The sequence below is a fragment of the Linepithema humile genome, chromosome 1, assembly GCF_040581485.1.
Source record: "Linepithema humile isolate Giens D197 chromosome 1, Lhum_UNIL_v1.0, whole genome shotgun sequence".
NCBI lineage: Eukaryota > Metazoa > Arthropoda > Insecta > Hymenoptera > Formicidae > Linepithema > Linepithema humile.
This window is the reverse complement of record NC_090128.1, coordinates 23,961,223-23,974,773: the sequence shown is the minus strand read 5'-3', so window position 1 is coordinate 23,974,773 and position 13,551 is coordinate 23,961,223. Positions and strand designations below refer to the sequence as shown.

Here is a 13,551-nt window from a genome sequence, read left to right as displayed (position 1 = left end):
GTATAAATAATTTATTTCTATGATAGACATTCTTTATCCGATATATTTTCTTAAATTTTAATATTTAACGAAACTCTGGAAAGAGTGAAATATCGATGTAGCACGATATCGAGAATACATAATCAATATCTAATAAATGTCGCAAATAAACATTATAGATATATAGATATATAACGTAAACATAGTTGATAATAGTTGAAAAGTACCGATAAAATATAAAAATAATTATTATTAGGAGCAAAGTATCGATATTCCGATGGTATTGATGCAGATGCGTGGATATTGAGCGATGCATGAAGATGCTCGCGTGGTCCAGCGAGCGAGAGGATTTTGTGCGCGAGAGAGACGCAGCGACGCCGTGACAGTCGGTGCGAATGAGAGAGAGAGAGCGACAGGCGGACATATATGGTCGCCGGGTCCGCGAAGCTCTCAGGTTACGCGACGGCGCTAGCCGTTTTCACGATGATGCTCAGTGCGTCTCTCCTCCCTTCTATCTGGGGATATGCTTCTCTTTCTCTCTCTCCACGTTGCCTCTTCCTCGCTATCCTTCTCGCATGCTTCGCGCTCGTCTCCCTCATGCCGGCACCAAAAATACCTACGGTTGTTCCTTAGGTGAGAGAGACGAGGTGGCTCGAGGGAGAGAGCAGGAGAGAAGCGTTATTTCAAGATTATCGGGGATTGCCGGCTTTCTGGAATCGTGCCGATCGTCTCCATTCCGATATCGAGCATGTCTTCAATTTCACGAGACACCGTCGCGATTTTTACAATCGAAATTTTTGAATCTCTGATCGTATTTGTCGGGTTTTGCTCGCGAAATTATAGAGAATCAATTTGTATTGTAGAGAAAAATGCGACGTTATTTACTTTTTTTCGTTTTGTCGGTAAAATACTCCATATAATTAGTTCAAAAAATATATTTATATAACTTATTATTAATTCTTTGATTATGGCATAAATTTTTCGCACTTGACAGCAAACTTGACGCACTTGACAATATTTAGATTTAAACAATTTGTCAAATTGATTCGTTGACTGATGACATACTTACCGAGATTTTAACGTCTCTTTCGGACTATTACGCGCTCTCCTAAGTAGTAAAAACGCTTTAAAGGCGGACATCCCGAGCGTTAACCAAGTTTCTGCTGAAAAATTCAACACTTTTGTGCATCTTTGTACAAACTGAGATTTCTAGAATCACATGTCGTATCTCGCATCCTGTTTATTGCATTTTTTTTCATGGAATTCAGAATGAGCTTTTTTAAGAATCGTCTAAGTTTCGAAACAGCTTCACGACTCATCAAACATTTGTTTTATCATTTATTTCGCGGGAATAACATTTGATAAAGTCTCGATATTTTAATGCAAATTGACTTGATTGAAAAACAATTTAAAAGTCTATTTTATTGTTAAATACTTTAAAATTTATATAAAGACGAAAAAGTGTTAGATGTTAAATAGTGCCGTATTTAATCAATTTATCAATTGGAAACTATTAATAATGATAAGTATTATAATTTAGTATATAAATTTATTATAATATTGTATGTCTTTTAACTATTTTAACTTAATTTGCTAAATGAAGTTTTGACCTCGATATCGAAATCGCGATAGTCGCGTGAGTGCAAGAGACGCACAAATAACATCTTGCGGGTTTCCAGACGATGTTCGATCGAATACCGTCTGGATAAATCGTGATTTCGACCAGACAGATCGACCGGATCTGATATCTGTGCTTTGGAATTCTTTTCGAATTGTGCGGGTGAGACATCGCGGCAAATATAATAGGCCAGTGTCTTGTCCTGTCCTCGCACTCATAACATCTATTTCCAGAATCGACTGACGACTAAGTTTAGAACGGCTGTTCCATATACTCGAGCCGTTCGCCCACTCTTGAGTCCGCGCTCTCGCTCTCGGGAGAAAATCTGATAAAAGAACAAATAAGTTTGCCGCGCACGTAAAATCGAAATCAGCACTGATTTCCACGTAAAAATTTCCCACGTACGATCGCAAACGGCGAATCCTTGATGACGATCGGATATGTTGAAACACAAATTTGATTTTATGTTTGATTAATATTCATCAAGTGCATATGCTTAGCTTGATGATGCTCTATAAGCATCATATGACATATTGAAATGCAAAAGCTTTTGAGGATAATTATTTCTTTTTATATCACTGAAATATTTCTACATTATAATATTTTTATTTTAAAAACGTTTCAATGAAAAATTATTTAGTCAATCAATCAATCGAAATTGACAATTAAAATTGAAAAAAATTATCGTAAAACTTACAAGTCAAATAATTTAGGCCAATTAAAGAATAAGTTTTAGTGAAATAAAAGTTTTTGTAGAAAGTTAAAGTAAATTAGGATTGAAAGGATTAAAAGTAGGTTGTTGTTAAAATTTGTTAAAATTGGAATAACCATGTTTTTTGCGAGAGACAATTATCTTAAGATGTTAATGGCACGTTTGTCAGAGCTTTAAACGAACCGAACGTAAACAAGCATGAAAATAAGGCCACGCTATGCTTGTATTCGTCATGCCTGTGTTATTTGGTTCAAGCGAGAATGCGTGTTGCATCAACGTTGTGCATGATTTGCATTAAAAATCCCTGTGGCGCTGAGTGCAGCTTTGATTCTGATGTAAATTTTGTTTTCCTCTTTTTTTGTTATGTGAATTTGGGATGCGCTTGTTGAGGAATGAAAGGCACTATTTACGCGTGTACTTAATTGCCAAGGTTTTCTTTGGCATTTTTCTACCTTGACTCTCGCGGTCGTTCTTATTCTCGCTTCTGTCAAAGTGCGCAATTTACGAATTGGGTCGATTTGCTTATTTCTCTTTAGCGAGTTCTATATTTCCAATCGTAAATCAATTCGTGATAGCATCAAAATTGGTATTAATACTTCGCGATTCGATCGGGTCCAAACACATCCGAGACGGGAGATTCTTTTCTCGGGACGGGGGAATTTAAACAAATTACCGAACGCAATTTGAGATGTTTGTTTGGGAAAAGAGTTACGATAAATTCGAAGAATCTATATCGTGTACCGATGGTACTTTCTCGAATGATTTTTATCGCCTAAACATGCTCACAAATTTTCAGACAATTTTTCTCTGATCATGTCTTTTTATATTTTAACGTGACAATAAAAGCTTTGACGTAGATTTAATTTGTCAAAATTAGAATAATCATGTTTAATTTACGTATATTTAAGAATAGCGATTTATTGTATCAGAATAACAATTTTACGATAATCCTCCGATAATAAATTGCATTAAGAAGAATTTAAAATTGTTTTATGATAGAGTTTACTCTGAATTTATCGCAGAAGGATGAAATCAAATGCTAATCTAAATTTTAGTCAATTTCAGTATAAGTTGTTGTCAGATTATGTTTTTTAAATGTTTTTAAAATTATTCTCGTCTTAGTTTTCATTGGCGTTTAGCGTCAATTAAAACATTGAGCACCAATTAACTTAGCATTTATCTAACTTTTCGGTAAATTTGTGTGGTGACTCGACTGTGGAAAAGCGAGATACTCGGAGAGTCGTTAGGTATAGATTCTAATACGTAAAGATAGATCGGTGAGGGGCGATCGTGTATATTTAGAAAAGTGCTCGGCTTGCCAGAACCAAGAGAGACTCGCATCTCGACGCATTGCGCGAGATTTCTCCTTTGCTGATTTCTCTCTTCTTATTCTTCTCCTCCCGCTTCATTTCCTTCGATATTCCTTTCCTCGAGAGATTTAACAAGAAGTTGTTGTAACACTTTTCGCATAGCGTACATACTGTTGTAATTTATAATATATAGCTACGCACACGAGTCTCTTAACAGATTAATTCGGACAATCGAGGACAGAAAGTCTGTAATGTGCTAAGTGCCAAATTGAATAATTTGAATTACGATGCTAGAGAGATTTCGCGACGACAATAATATGTTAAATGGGAACTCCTTAAATTTGTTAAGAAATTATAATGTGCAACATCTATTTATAATGTGTTAGTATTTGTGTATTAAATATATGTAGTTTGGCAATAAAGTTCTCATTTGCAATTCAAAGTTCTCTCATTTGCAATTTTAAATTTTATTACATATTCATATTTTTTTTAAATTTCAAATATAGTTCTGAAAAATCGCAGTTATTTTTATTCGGTATTTGGATAAAAATTAACGACGTGTTTTGACAGCAGTCGACTGATCGTTGCTGTGTTCGTGATTTGAATTATTTTCTTTCGCTCCACTGAATTATCTAGCGAAATTAAGGCAGCAATTTTTTTTGACGTTTTTTTTGAAACTGAGGTATCAAGTCTGAGGAAGGGAGGTTGACGTATAGCTCTGTTTCCAGCCCATGACAAATTAGTTGTAGGTTATAAGAGAAAAAGATAGGTAACTCAGTTATGTCGTTTTAACGTAAGTCGTTGCTCAAGACCCTCGTTGTAACGCTTCACGGTTGGCTTAAGGAAATATGGTTGTCGGAATATATAGTCATCTCACGGCTACTCAGCACTGAGTTATTGCCGTAACATCCGTTTATACTACTGAGAGAAGAGATTAGTCTACATTTATAAGTGCTGCAATATTAAACATCTTATGACAAAAATTCTCTTTTGTAGATGAGAGATAAAGAACACTAAAGAATACTGTAGAATATATCCTTTTTTCGATAATATATCTTTCTGTCGATTTTTGCGAATGTAGTTACCGATACTTTATACAATTTAAAAAGCAATTAAGTATATTGTTTATTAAAAAAATTAACGAACTTCAAACAAGCTTGCTTACTCTCTGAAACTTTGCGATTTGGCTATCTTATTTCTTTTATAATTAGATTGACTGCAATAGTTGTGGATTGTATAGTTATTGTGATTTTAAGTGCTTTTGTGTATACTACTTTGTCTTTTTGCTACTTTCATTCAACATTATGTGTTGAGTGACAATACATTTCGTTAAGCGTCCAAAGTAAACTGGCAATATATATTATTTAATGACAAATAAATCACTCCGTTTGCGATGCTGCAATTAGTTTTAACAATAACAAATTATTCAAAAGTAAATTGCTTTATATTAATTACATATAATACTAAAAATTATTTTTTATGTAGAAAGTATTAGATTTTTATTTTTTATTTTAAACTTTTATATTATAGCGATGGCCTCTCTTTTCATTGTTTCTTGACAAACTTTTTTTGACAAGAAACTGACTTCAAGTTTAAAGAATCTCATTTAAAAAATTACATAAAACATTTGTTATATATACAGGGTGATTCAAAATAACCTGATGTCCTTGCAATGCCATATTCTTGAACGAATTCTGAGACGATTTTTCCTTTTACAAAATTTTGTCCGAAGCTTAGTTTTCGAGTTATAATTGAAAATAGATAGCAACTTACGAGTTCGGTACAACGGGCAGGCAGGGACGCGCAACGTATAATGAGACTGTCAAGTGTTTACTATCGTCTCATGACACATTACACTGTCCCTGTCTGTCCGTTGTATCGGACTCGTAAGTAGCAAACTATTTTCAATTATAACTCGAAAACTAAGCTTCGGACAAAATTTTGTAAACAGAAAAATCGTCTCAGAATTCGCTCAAGAATATGGCATTGCAAGGACATCAGGTTATTTTGAATCACTCTGTATATTACTTATAATTTGCGCTGCTAAACTTGATGGTGTTGACAGACTGAAAGCACTTAAAATCTTTCGGTTTCGTAATATCGCGGACAAAGTTTCGTGTCATCAATTTTGCACATCGTTTTTTTTTGTCAACAAATTTGAAATTATATGATCGATTTATTTTTTTTTCTTTTCTCTTCTTTTTATTACAATGAGAAAAATATTTTGTGCATTATGCGTCGATTGCAATTCTGTCTAATTTCATCACGAACACGCCAACGTGTAAAATTCCATTCCGGTGACTTTTCGGCAGTCATTTAGTACCACTGTCGATAGCGTGGTTTCATTTTTAGATTCGTTGCCGACGGCCGCGTCCATTATGACAAACTCGCCAGTGACAAGAAATAGAACGTGCAATGACGAAGTCGCGTCAATGCGCTAATTGTAAGCATAACGCTGTGTATATTCTACTATACATAAATACAATATTAAAAAAAGACACGCGTTATTTCGGGAATGTTTATGAGCAAATTAATATTAATTTTGCATGTAAAAGATTGTTGCAAAAAATTATAATTAACATGAATTTTTATTATAAAACAGTAAATTTACTAAAAGCTTAGTAAAAGCTTTGAAGCCAATACCTATTAAAGCGAAATATTAATCGAGCAATATTAATTTTTATCTTGCAATTTAACAACACTAATAAATCTACAGATTAGAGATGGCAGAATAATATCTTAAACTGTTTAATTTTATCGGAAATTTTTTTTTAAATAATTAAATATACAAAGATGTAACAAAAAATGTGTTTTTGATATTAATAAAAAATTATAACCGCAAACATGCATATGCATGTTATTTATAATTTAATTAAATTTTATAGTTTATAATTATAGTTGCTATCAAAAATCTCGTTTTCAATTTTGGTTTGGATTTTGGTTAACTTCTTGTTTGTTGTCTTACTTAATTTTCTTATCTAAAAGCATATTATTGTGCAACCATGCACTAGATATGAGAACGATGAATTTCGGTAGCACGCACTCGTCCGATTACGAAAGAAGTACAGTATGAAATAAATGCTTTTTCTCGGCCCCTGCACTGGCTACGAATGTCTGTCGGCGCTTACTTGTGGATCGCGATGTTTCGACCTTGGATAATTCGCCAACGTCATTTTTTCTGCATAATATTGTCGCTCTAATTTACTTCTTGCATCACCGCAAACCGTAGAATATCATTATATATCATTGTATCTTGTATCGTATCGTATTTTTAAAATCTCTTTAATCTGTAGATTTATTAGTGTTGTTTGTAAAAGAAAAATTAATATTGCGCGATTGGTATTCCGCTTTACTTGGCTTCAAGGCTTTCAGTAAATTTACTGTTTTATAATAAAAATATATTTTGACATTCATATTTTCAACATTTAGAAATGTTGCATACTAATTTATAGAAGCATTTTATTACGACGAAATTATCGACACACAGATATATTTGAAATATACTGACTTTGGTATAAAATTGACAAATCTATACAGAAAAGAGAAAAAGTTTTAAAATAAATTGAGCTGGCATTTAAATCACTATCCGATCTCTTTGAATCGTGATTGAAAATGAGCCAAACATCATAGCGGCAGTATCTCAAGTAGAGTAGCAGCTCTTCGTCAGCAATGCTGACGATTATCCGCGTGGGAAACGTGTGTCTGACCTAGTCGCGTCGTTATCACTTATCGAGCGTGTCTTCGCACGGGAATGTTTATATATATATATAGCGTCGCGGCGCTTGCCTACGTAGGTAGGTGTGTATGAATCGATGCTGGAATGTGTAAAACGAGAGAGAGAGAGAGAGGGATTTTGGTTAAGACGTGGTGATCTAGCAGAGGTGGTAAACGCAGTGGTGGGAGGAATTTCAGCCTCGAAGTAACGTCGCGACGCTTCGCGCGTTTAGTTGGCGCGTGGGGCCCCGGTGATTGGGGCGGCCGATATAGACACTCCGTGCAAGAAAGTAGGGGGTAACAGACAAGAAGTAAGAGAGTGACGAGCGACCACACGAGCGACGACGACGATCTAAGACGAAGACGAAGACGACCGAATCTGAGAAAAGTTTCTCTCAAGCTTTCCCGTTTTATTCTCGCGCGAGAATTCGCGAACCGAGCCGAGTGTGTGCGTCTCGTTGTCGGCCTCGGGGGGGTTGGAAGTGATCCAGTAATAAGAGCGACTACTCGCCGTCGTCGCAGGTGTCCGAGGAAACGCTCGGCCAGGTGCCGGGACTCGCACTTTCGGAAAGGGAAAGCGCTCATCCTCTCCCGGATACACGGAAACGTGAACCCGCTTCAAGTAAGTCTCACGATGATGCATTGGATGCGGATGTGACGTTGTGTGGCTGCGAGGGAGCGTGCGCGAGGACTAGTCGAATTTACGCGTGTCAGTGCAACATTTCCACATTTTGCCCGAGTGCCCGAGAGCTCCTTCTTTTTCATCCCCTTCCCCCTTCATCCCCGTCGTCCTAATCGCCTGTTAACGCTGTTAATCGCGCCTCGAGGGTCGCGTGTGGATCAGTGCCGAAGTGTGAGCAACAAGTGACGGATTACCTCGGTTTCGCGCACGCTCACCTACGCGAGTGATTCGCCAGGGTAGATGAAGGGAAAGGTGAATTAAGGAGGTATGTCACGCTCTCATGACAGTTGACCCCGTAGATTAATTAATTATCGTTCCCTATAGATAATTATTACTTACGTGCTTTGCACTAGCGTAGTTATTTCGAGGCTTGAACATTATTAATTCGGTAACGTGCCAATATTTAACGAAGTTAATTTTAAAATATACGAGTTTAAATTTGATTCCAAATTCGGAGCAACGTAAAAGTTACATACCATCCGTATCCACATGTTTCTTTTGATATTTTCCATTAAAACAGCTTTACACCATTTCCTTCTCGATTATATAATCAGATAGGTGTGTCCGCGGAAATAGATGTGTCGGGAAAAGAGTGTATATTAGTTATTAGGTGTTTGGAAGGTAGAATAGTACATGAGTCAAGAAGTGATAGCAAGTAATGATCGCGAATATTGAGCATGATGTAATTTATAGCAGAATCCGTATTTATTTCGAATTGTTTTTTTTTTTTTGTACAATATTTTGTCGGTTTCTTTACTGCGCCTTCGACCATTTTTTCACGAGTTTGTCACTGATAACTTGAATATTGTTTAATGATCTGATTATCAATAATCATAGGATTATAGCTCGCGATTTCGAGATTTGAGTTCAATTTTTATTAAATGCTTTTGATCCAGACGAGCTTTCTTCGCTCGACGATCGTATTTTACATGACTAATCGCCACGAGTTCCGTCGCGGCGGCGACGACTATTCGTAGACTACTATCTAGGTATCTAGGCTCGGAGTCCACTTATTTTTAGGAGGGCGTAACGTGAGGAGGAGCGGTTCGTCGTTCCGACGATCATCTTTTCGTTGTTCCATCCGTCGTTTCGTCCATCCTCACGTCGTCATGCCATCCGACACTTTGTCTAATGCATCATTTGCCGCCTCATCGGGTTGACTTCTCTTCCTCGAGCTCCTACAGCTCGTATTTACGCGTCAATTTTAGGAGGCTAATAGAAGTTCTGTTTACCCATTTCTTCCTGTATCATCTGTCATCCTAATTAGGATTTAAAAAAATATTATGACTTGTCGTTAATGCATCGTGTATGTTGATATTTTACATTGCTGATGAATTAATCAGCTATATTTTTCTTTTATTACTTTTTGACTGTCTATATTTGTCATGACATCTTTGTAATACATTTATTTGATTAATGCTATACGAAAATTCTAGAATTTTTTTTAAAAAGCTCTAAAGTTTTATCAATTAGATTAATCAAATTGAAAATAAAAAATAAAGTGCTATTTTCATAAAACTTAATTTCTGTTGTCATATGAGCAAGTGTTATAATTTTTTCCACTGTCTTTGCGACCAATAAAAATTCTAGAATGTTCGACCGATTTAAAAATATCCCGCATTCCGCGATTCGAGATTCAACAAATCCGAGGAAGTTAGTCGAATAGAAACGCAAGGAAAAGATAAATCGATACACATGTGGCGAAGAAATCCAGAAAAGCCGATCTAACGATGATTGAATTAAAGCAATGTCATCATTAAAGCATCATTAAAGCAAATGTATTTTTGATATTTCTGTTGCGTAAAATTCTTATGAGTCTAATATGTAATGTTTTTATACAATTATTAATTCGTATCGCATTAGATGATTGAAATCTATGTTTAATTACAAGAGATAAAAGATAAATAAAAGATGTATTTTTTAATATCAATTTTTCCACACTGATTTTGATATATTTTGAATTTAATTATGAGATAATTATATGAGGCTATTTTAATAGTCAAAATACGTTTAATTTTTAAGTAATTATAAATATAATCTTATTTATTACCTAAATTGCTAAAAATTGTTTACTCTAAGTTTTTTATTATTTAAAAAATCTTTCTTTTAGATAATATAAAAATTATTTTACGATAATCATATACACATTTAAATAAATATTTCTATAAAAATTGTTCTATGATAATTCTACGTTAAATTAAATAGCTTCATATAATTATTGCATAATTAAATTCCAAATATATCAAAATCAGTGTGGAAAAATTGATATTAGAAAAATACATCTTTTATTTATCTTTTTTTTTGCATAAATATTTGATACATATAATTCAAGCTGGTTAATCATTCACTGTGCTTATAAATATATGTATATGTAATGTATTTTTGGACGCATTGTTGGCCAAACGACACGTTTCACCTGTTGATCATCGGATACAATCACGATCAGCATGAAGTGACTAATATATTATTTTTGGCGTTGTGCTTGTCATTGTCTGATGATTTAAGCCAACAAATTTGTTACTTTTTCTTATGCGTAATTAATCTATATCAATGAGTTGCTTAATAAATATACACGGAGAAAATTTTATCAAAAATTATGTACGGCAGTAGTCGCGGACCATGACGGAATTATAAAAATTTTTATTGTTTTCCATACGTGAAATATAGTAAAAATTTTCAGTCCGCGGTTTTATGGTCCGCGGTTACTGCCGTAATAATTTTTGATATAAAATTTTCTCCGTGTATTTAAAAAATTACAATAACTTTATTATAAATATTTCTACATAATAATATAATAATATCATATTCTGTTTCGTATTTTTTTATTGTTCAATATATACGACATTCAACAAGATTTCGTGTATGCACTCGATATCTTGGAATCAACTTTTTAATCGGCAACCCCATTTCGTTCACTTGACTACTGTTTAAGGCTAATCTAGTTAACTAATAAGAAAGTCGGCCTAGGCAGCAATCCGTGTTCTTGACCCTCACTTATTATGACATTGTAGGGTATATACATTCGGTATAGTTGAATGTTTAATACAGAGTGATTATTGGAAAGGTATCTAAAGTAAATTGTTATTACTTTACAACGAATGAACAAAATGAAATAAATTAAACATTATTTTGTAGAGAAAACCCGTCAATTTTATTTCATACAGTATGAAAGAGGTATTTAATAATTAAGTAATTAAAATAAACATGATAAAAAATACTACAAATTTATATGGGCGCTTAGTGATAAATATTTTCAAAGTGTTGTCCCGAAAACACTGACAAGCTAAAACAGAGTATTTGAAAATGCATTCAAGATATTTTTTCAGTCATGTCAAAAAGTATATTTAACAGTTTTCAAAAACTTTTGAGTTTCTGTGCAAATTCCGATAGACAACACTTCGACAATATTTATTATTGAGCGCCCAGACAGATTTGTAGCATTTTTTATTATGTTTATTTTAATTACTTAATTATTCTCTACTTTTTTCATGCTATACGTAATAAAATTGACGAGTTTTTTCTACAAAATAACGTTTAATTTATTTCATTTTGTTTATTCATTGCATAGTAATTTACTTTAGACACCTTTCCAATGTACTTGAATAACTTTACATAAAAATAAAATTATTTTTAAGTGGATTTTATTAGCAATATTTTTATTAGAAATATTTTTATACTCTGTTAATAAGGAATTACATTTTAGTATAACTCGTAAAACTGTTTTTTATATTATGATTTAATATTGTGTTATTTTAAAGCTGATTTCAATTTTTTATCGCAGCAGTTATTTTGTTATATTTATGTGTTATTTATTTATTACACAATTGGTAGTGATATTCTATTTTCTACAGCGAAAACATATATAATATACAATATGTTGTTATTACAACGAGCCAAGTAAATTTTTCAACACGTTATTTTATATAATTTTTGGTTTTGCAACATTCTGCCAAAATATCGAATGCGCACGCTTGTTTATACAAATTCTCGCGTTTTATCGCGGATAGATCAGGACGTCGATCGGTGATTTTAGTGTTGCTGCCGACTCGTTTGAGTCAGTCGGCGAAAATAGATCGCGGTACGACGCAAGTAACGCGGCCAGTAGTATAGACAGGAAAGAGTGCGCCCGCGAAAATGCATTGCTCGACTAATAATTATAACCTCCACGTGAGTGAAATTTATAGTTCCAAATGTAACTTTCCTCAAGCGTGGGTACTGTCGATGAATCATTGTCATATGACAAAACCTCTCTTGAATAATGTTGAAGTTCACGAAGACCGTCTTTGAAGCTTGAATTTATGTTTATCTCGAAAATTTACTATGAACAAATTTAATTCGCTTATTGAATTTAATTTTTCTATTTGACAATCAAAGAATATTGATTGAAACATTGATCTTAAAAAGAACGTTTTTAAGAAGAAGTTTTTAAGAAAAGTGCGTAATTCGAGATATAGATTATTCTCTCATTCCCAAGTTCTATAGATCGCTAAATATCTTTAGATTATTCATTTCACATGACTGCTAATGGTGCGTAGGTGTAAAGGTGGGTAATGATGCGTTAGTCGCGATTAAATTAGACAGTTAGATAGACGATTTAATTAAAATGAGCATAACGTGTTGCACCAAAAATTATTTATTTATGGATAATAATTTTTATTTTTAAACCACTACTAATATTCGTATAGATTTTAAGAGAGATGTAAAAACTTTAATGTCGTATAACTTTTATAGCATTTTAACGATTGTTTTACGCGTTATATTTTAGAATACATGAACGCCTTGTCTCGTAAATTCACGTGACTCAGAGTTTTGCCAGAAATAATTACGCCTTTTTGACGGAAGTTCATTGTCAGACGCTGCGGACGTTTATTCCTAACTGAGATTTTAATCGTGAACTTTTAAATAGATTACTTACCGCAGTGTCTTGTTCTTGGTTCGTGTCCTCATCAATATCCTTCTATCTTATCTTTGTTCTCAACTTTATCACTAATCTAAAATATCTTGTAACTGTTCTTTGTTTGTTCGCGTCTTAAATTGCTTTATTGTCGGTAACATATAGATTTTATTGAAGATTAAATAGGTATCTTAACCGTGGCGCGCGCATCTGCTCGTTGTGCACAATCAGATTTGATTTATTAGTATCTATTGTATGCTCAGCAACAGTGTGCCACTTATTTATTAGGTCACAGTGTCATCAAATATGCATTGTATCACAAATAGCAGTTAGAATTATGCCAAAATGAAGCAATGCTCTTTCTATATAGCCAGCAAAAATATTGGGTCACTTGGATGCTGACAATGTTTCTCATATACAACACGCCGATATATTCAAAGATTGAAGTAGTATATTTTTCGATCGAGATATCTACGCGAATTGCGTTCGCAGGAATTACTCTTCTCGCGTTACTTGAAAATTGTTGATGCATCGTTCAATATGATGATATAATCGAAGGTCCTTTTCGATCTTGGGTCATTCCCTTTTTCATTTGGCACACACAACGCCTTGCTGTCAAAAGAGTATCTCTAACAAAGAGCA

General features: G+C 33.9%; 1 protein-coding gene and 1 long non-coding RNA gene across 51 annotated transcripts in view; one reads left to right on the top strand and one right to left on the bottom strand.

Moving 5' to 3' along the window:
• Window positions 1-7,559: 7,559 nt before the first annotated feature.
• The window catches only part of bt (projectin protein bent), a 92,484-nt gene continuing 86,492 nt past the window's right edge, over window positions 7,560-13,551 (top strand). For 33 of the 50 annotated variants that reach the window (XM_067347068.1, XM_067347067.1, XM_012363586.2 and 30 more), the window contains exon 1: window positions 7,560-7,955. The gene's annotated coding sequence lies outside the window, so the exon portion shown is untranslated. Of the gene's footprint in view, window positions 7,956-8,006; window positions 8,281-13,551 lie in introns of those variants that run through there. The other 17 variants (XM_067347086.1, XM_067347085.1, XM_067347082.1 and 14 more) reach the window with 2 other exon arrangements.
• LOC136997001 (uncharacterized) lies at window positions 8,699-13,103 on the bottom strand. Its single transcript, XR_010887825.1, has 2 exons — window positions 12,931-13,103; window positions 8,699-9,274 (listed from the first exon to the last, which is right to left on the bottom strand). It is a non-coding gene; the product is annotated as an uncharacterized lncRNA (long non-coding RNA).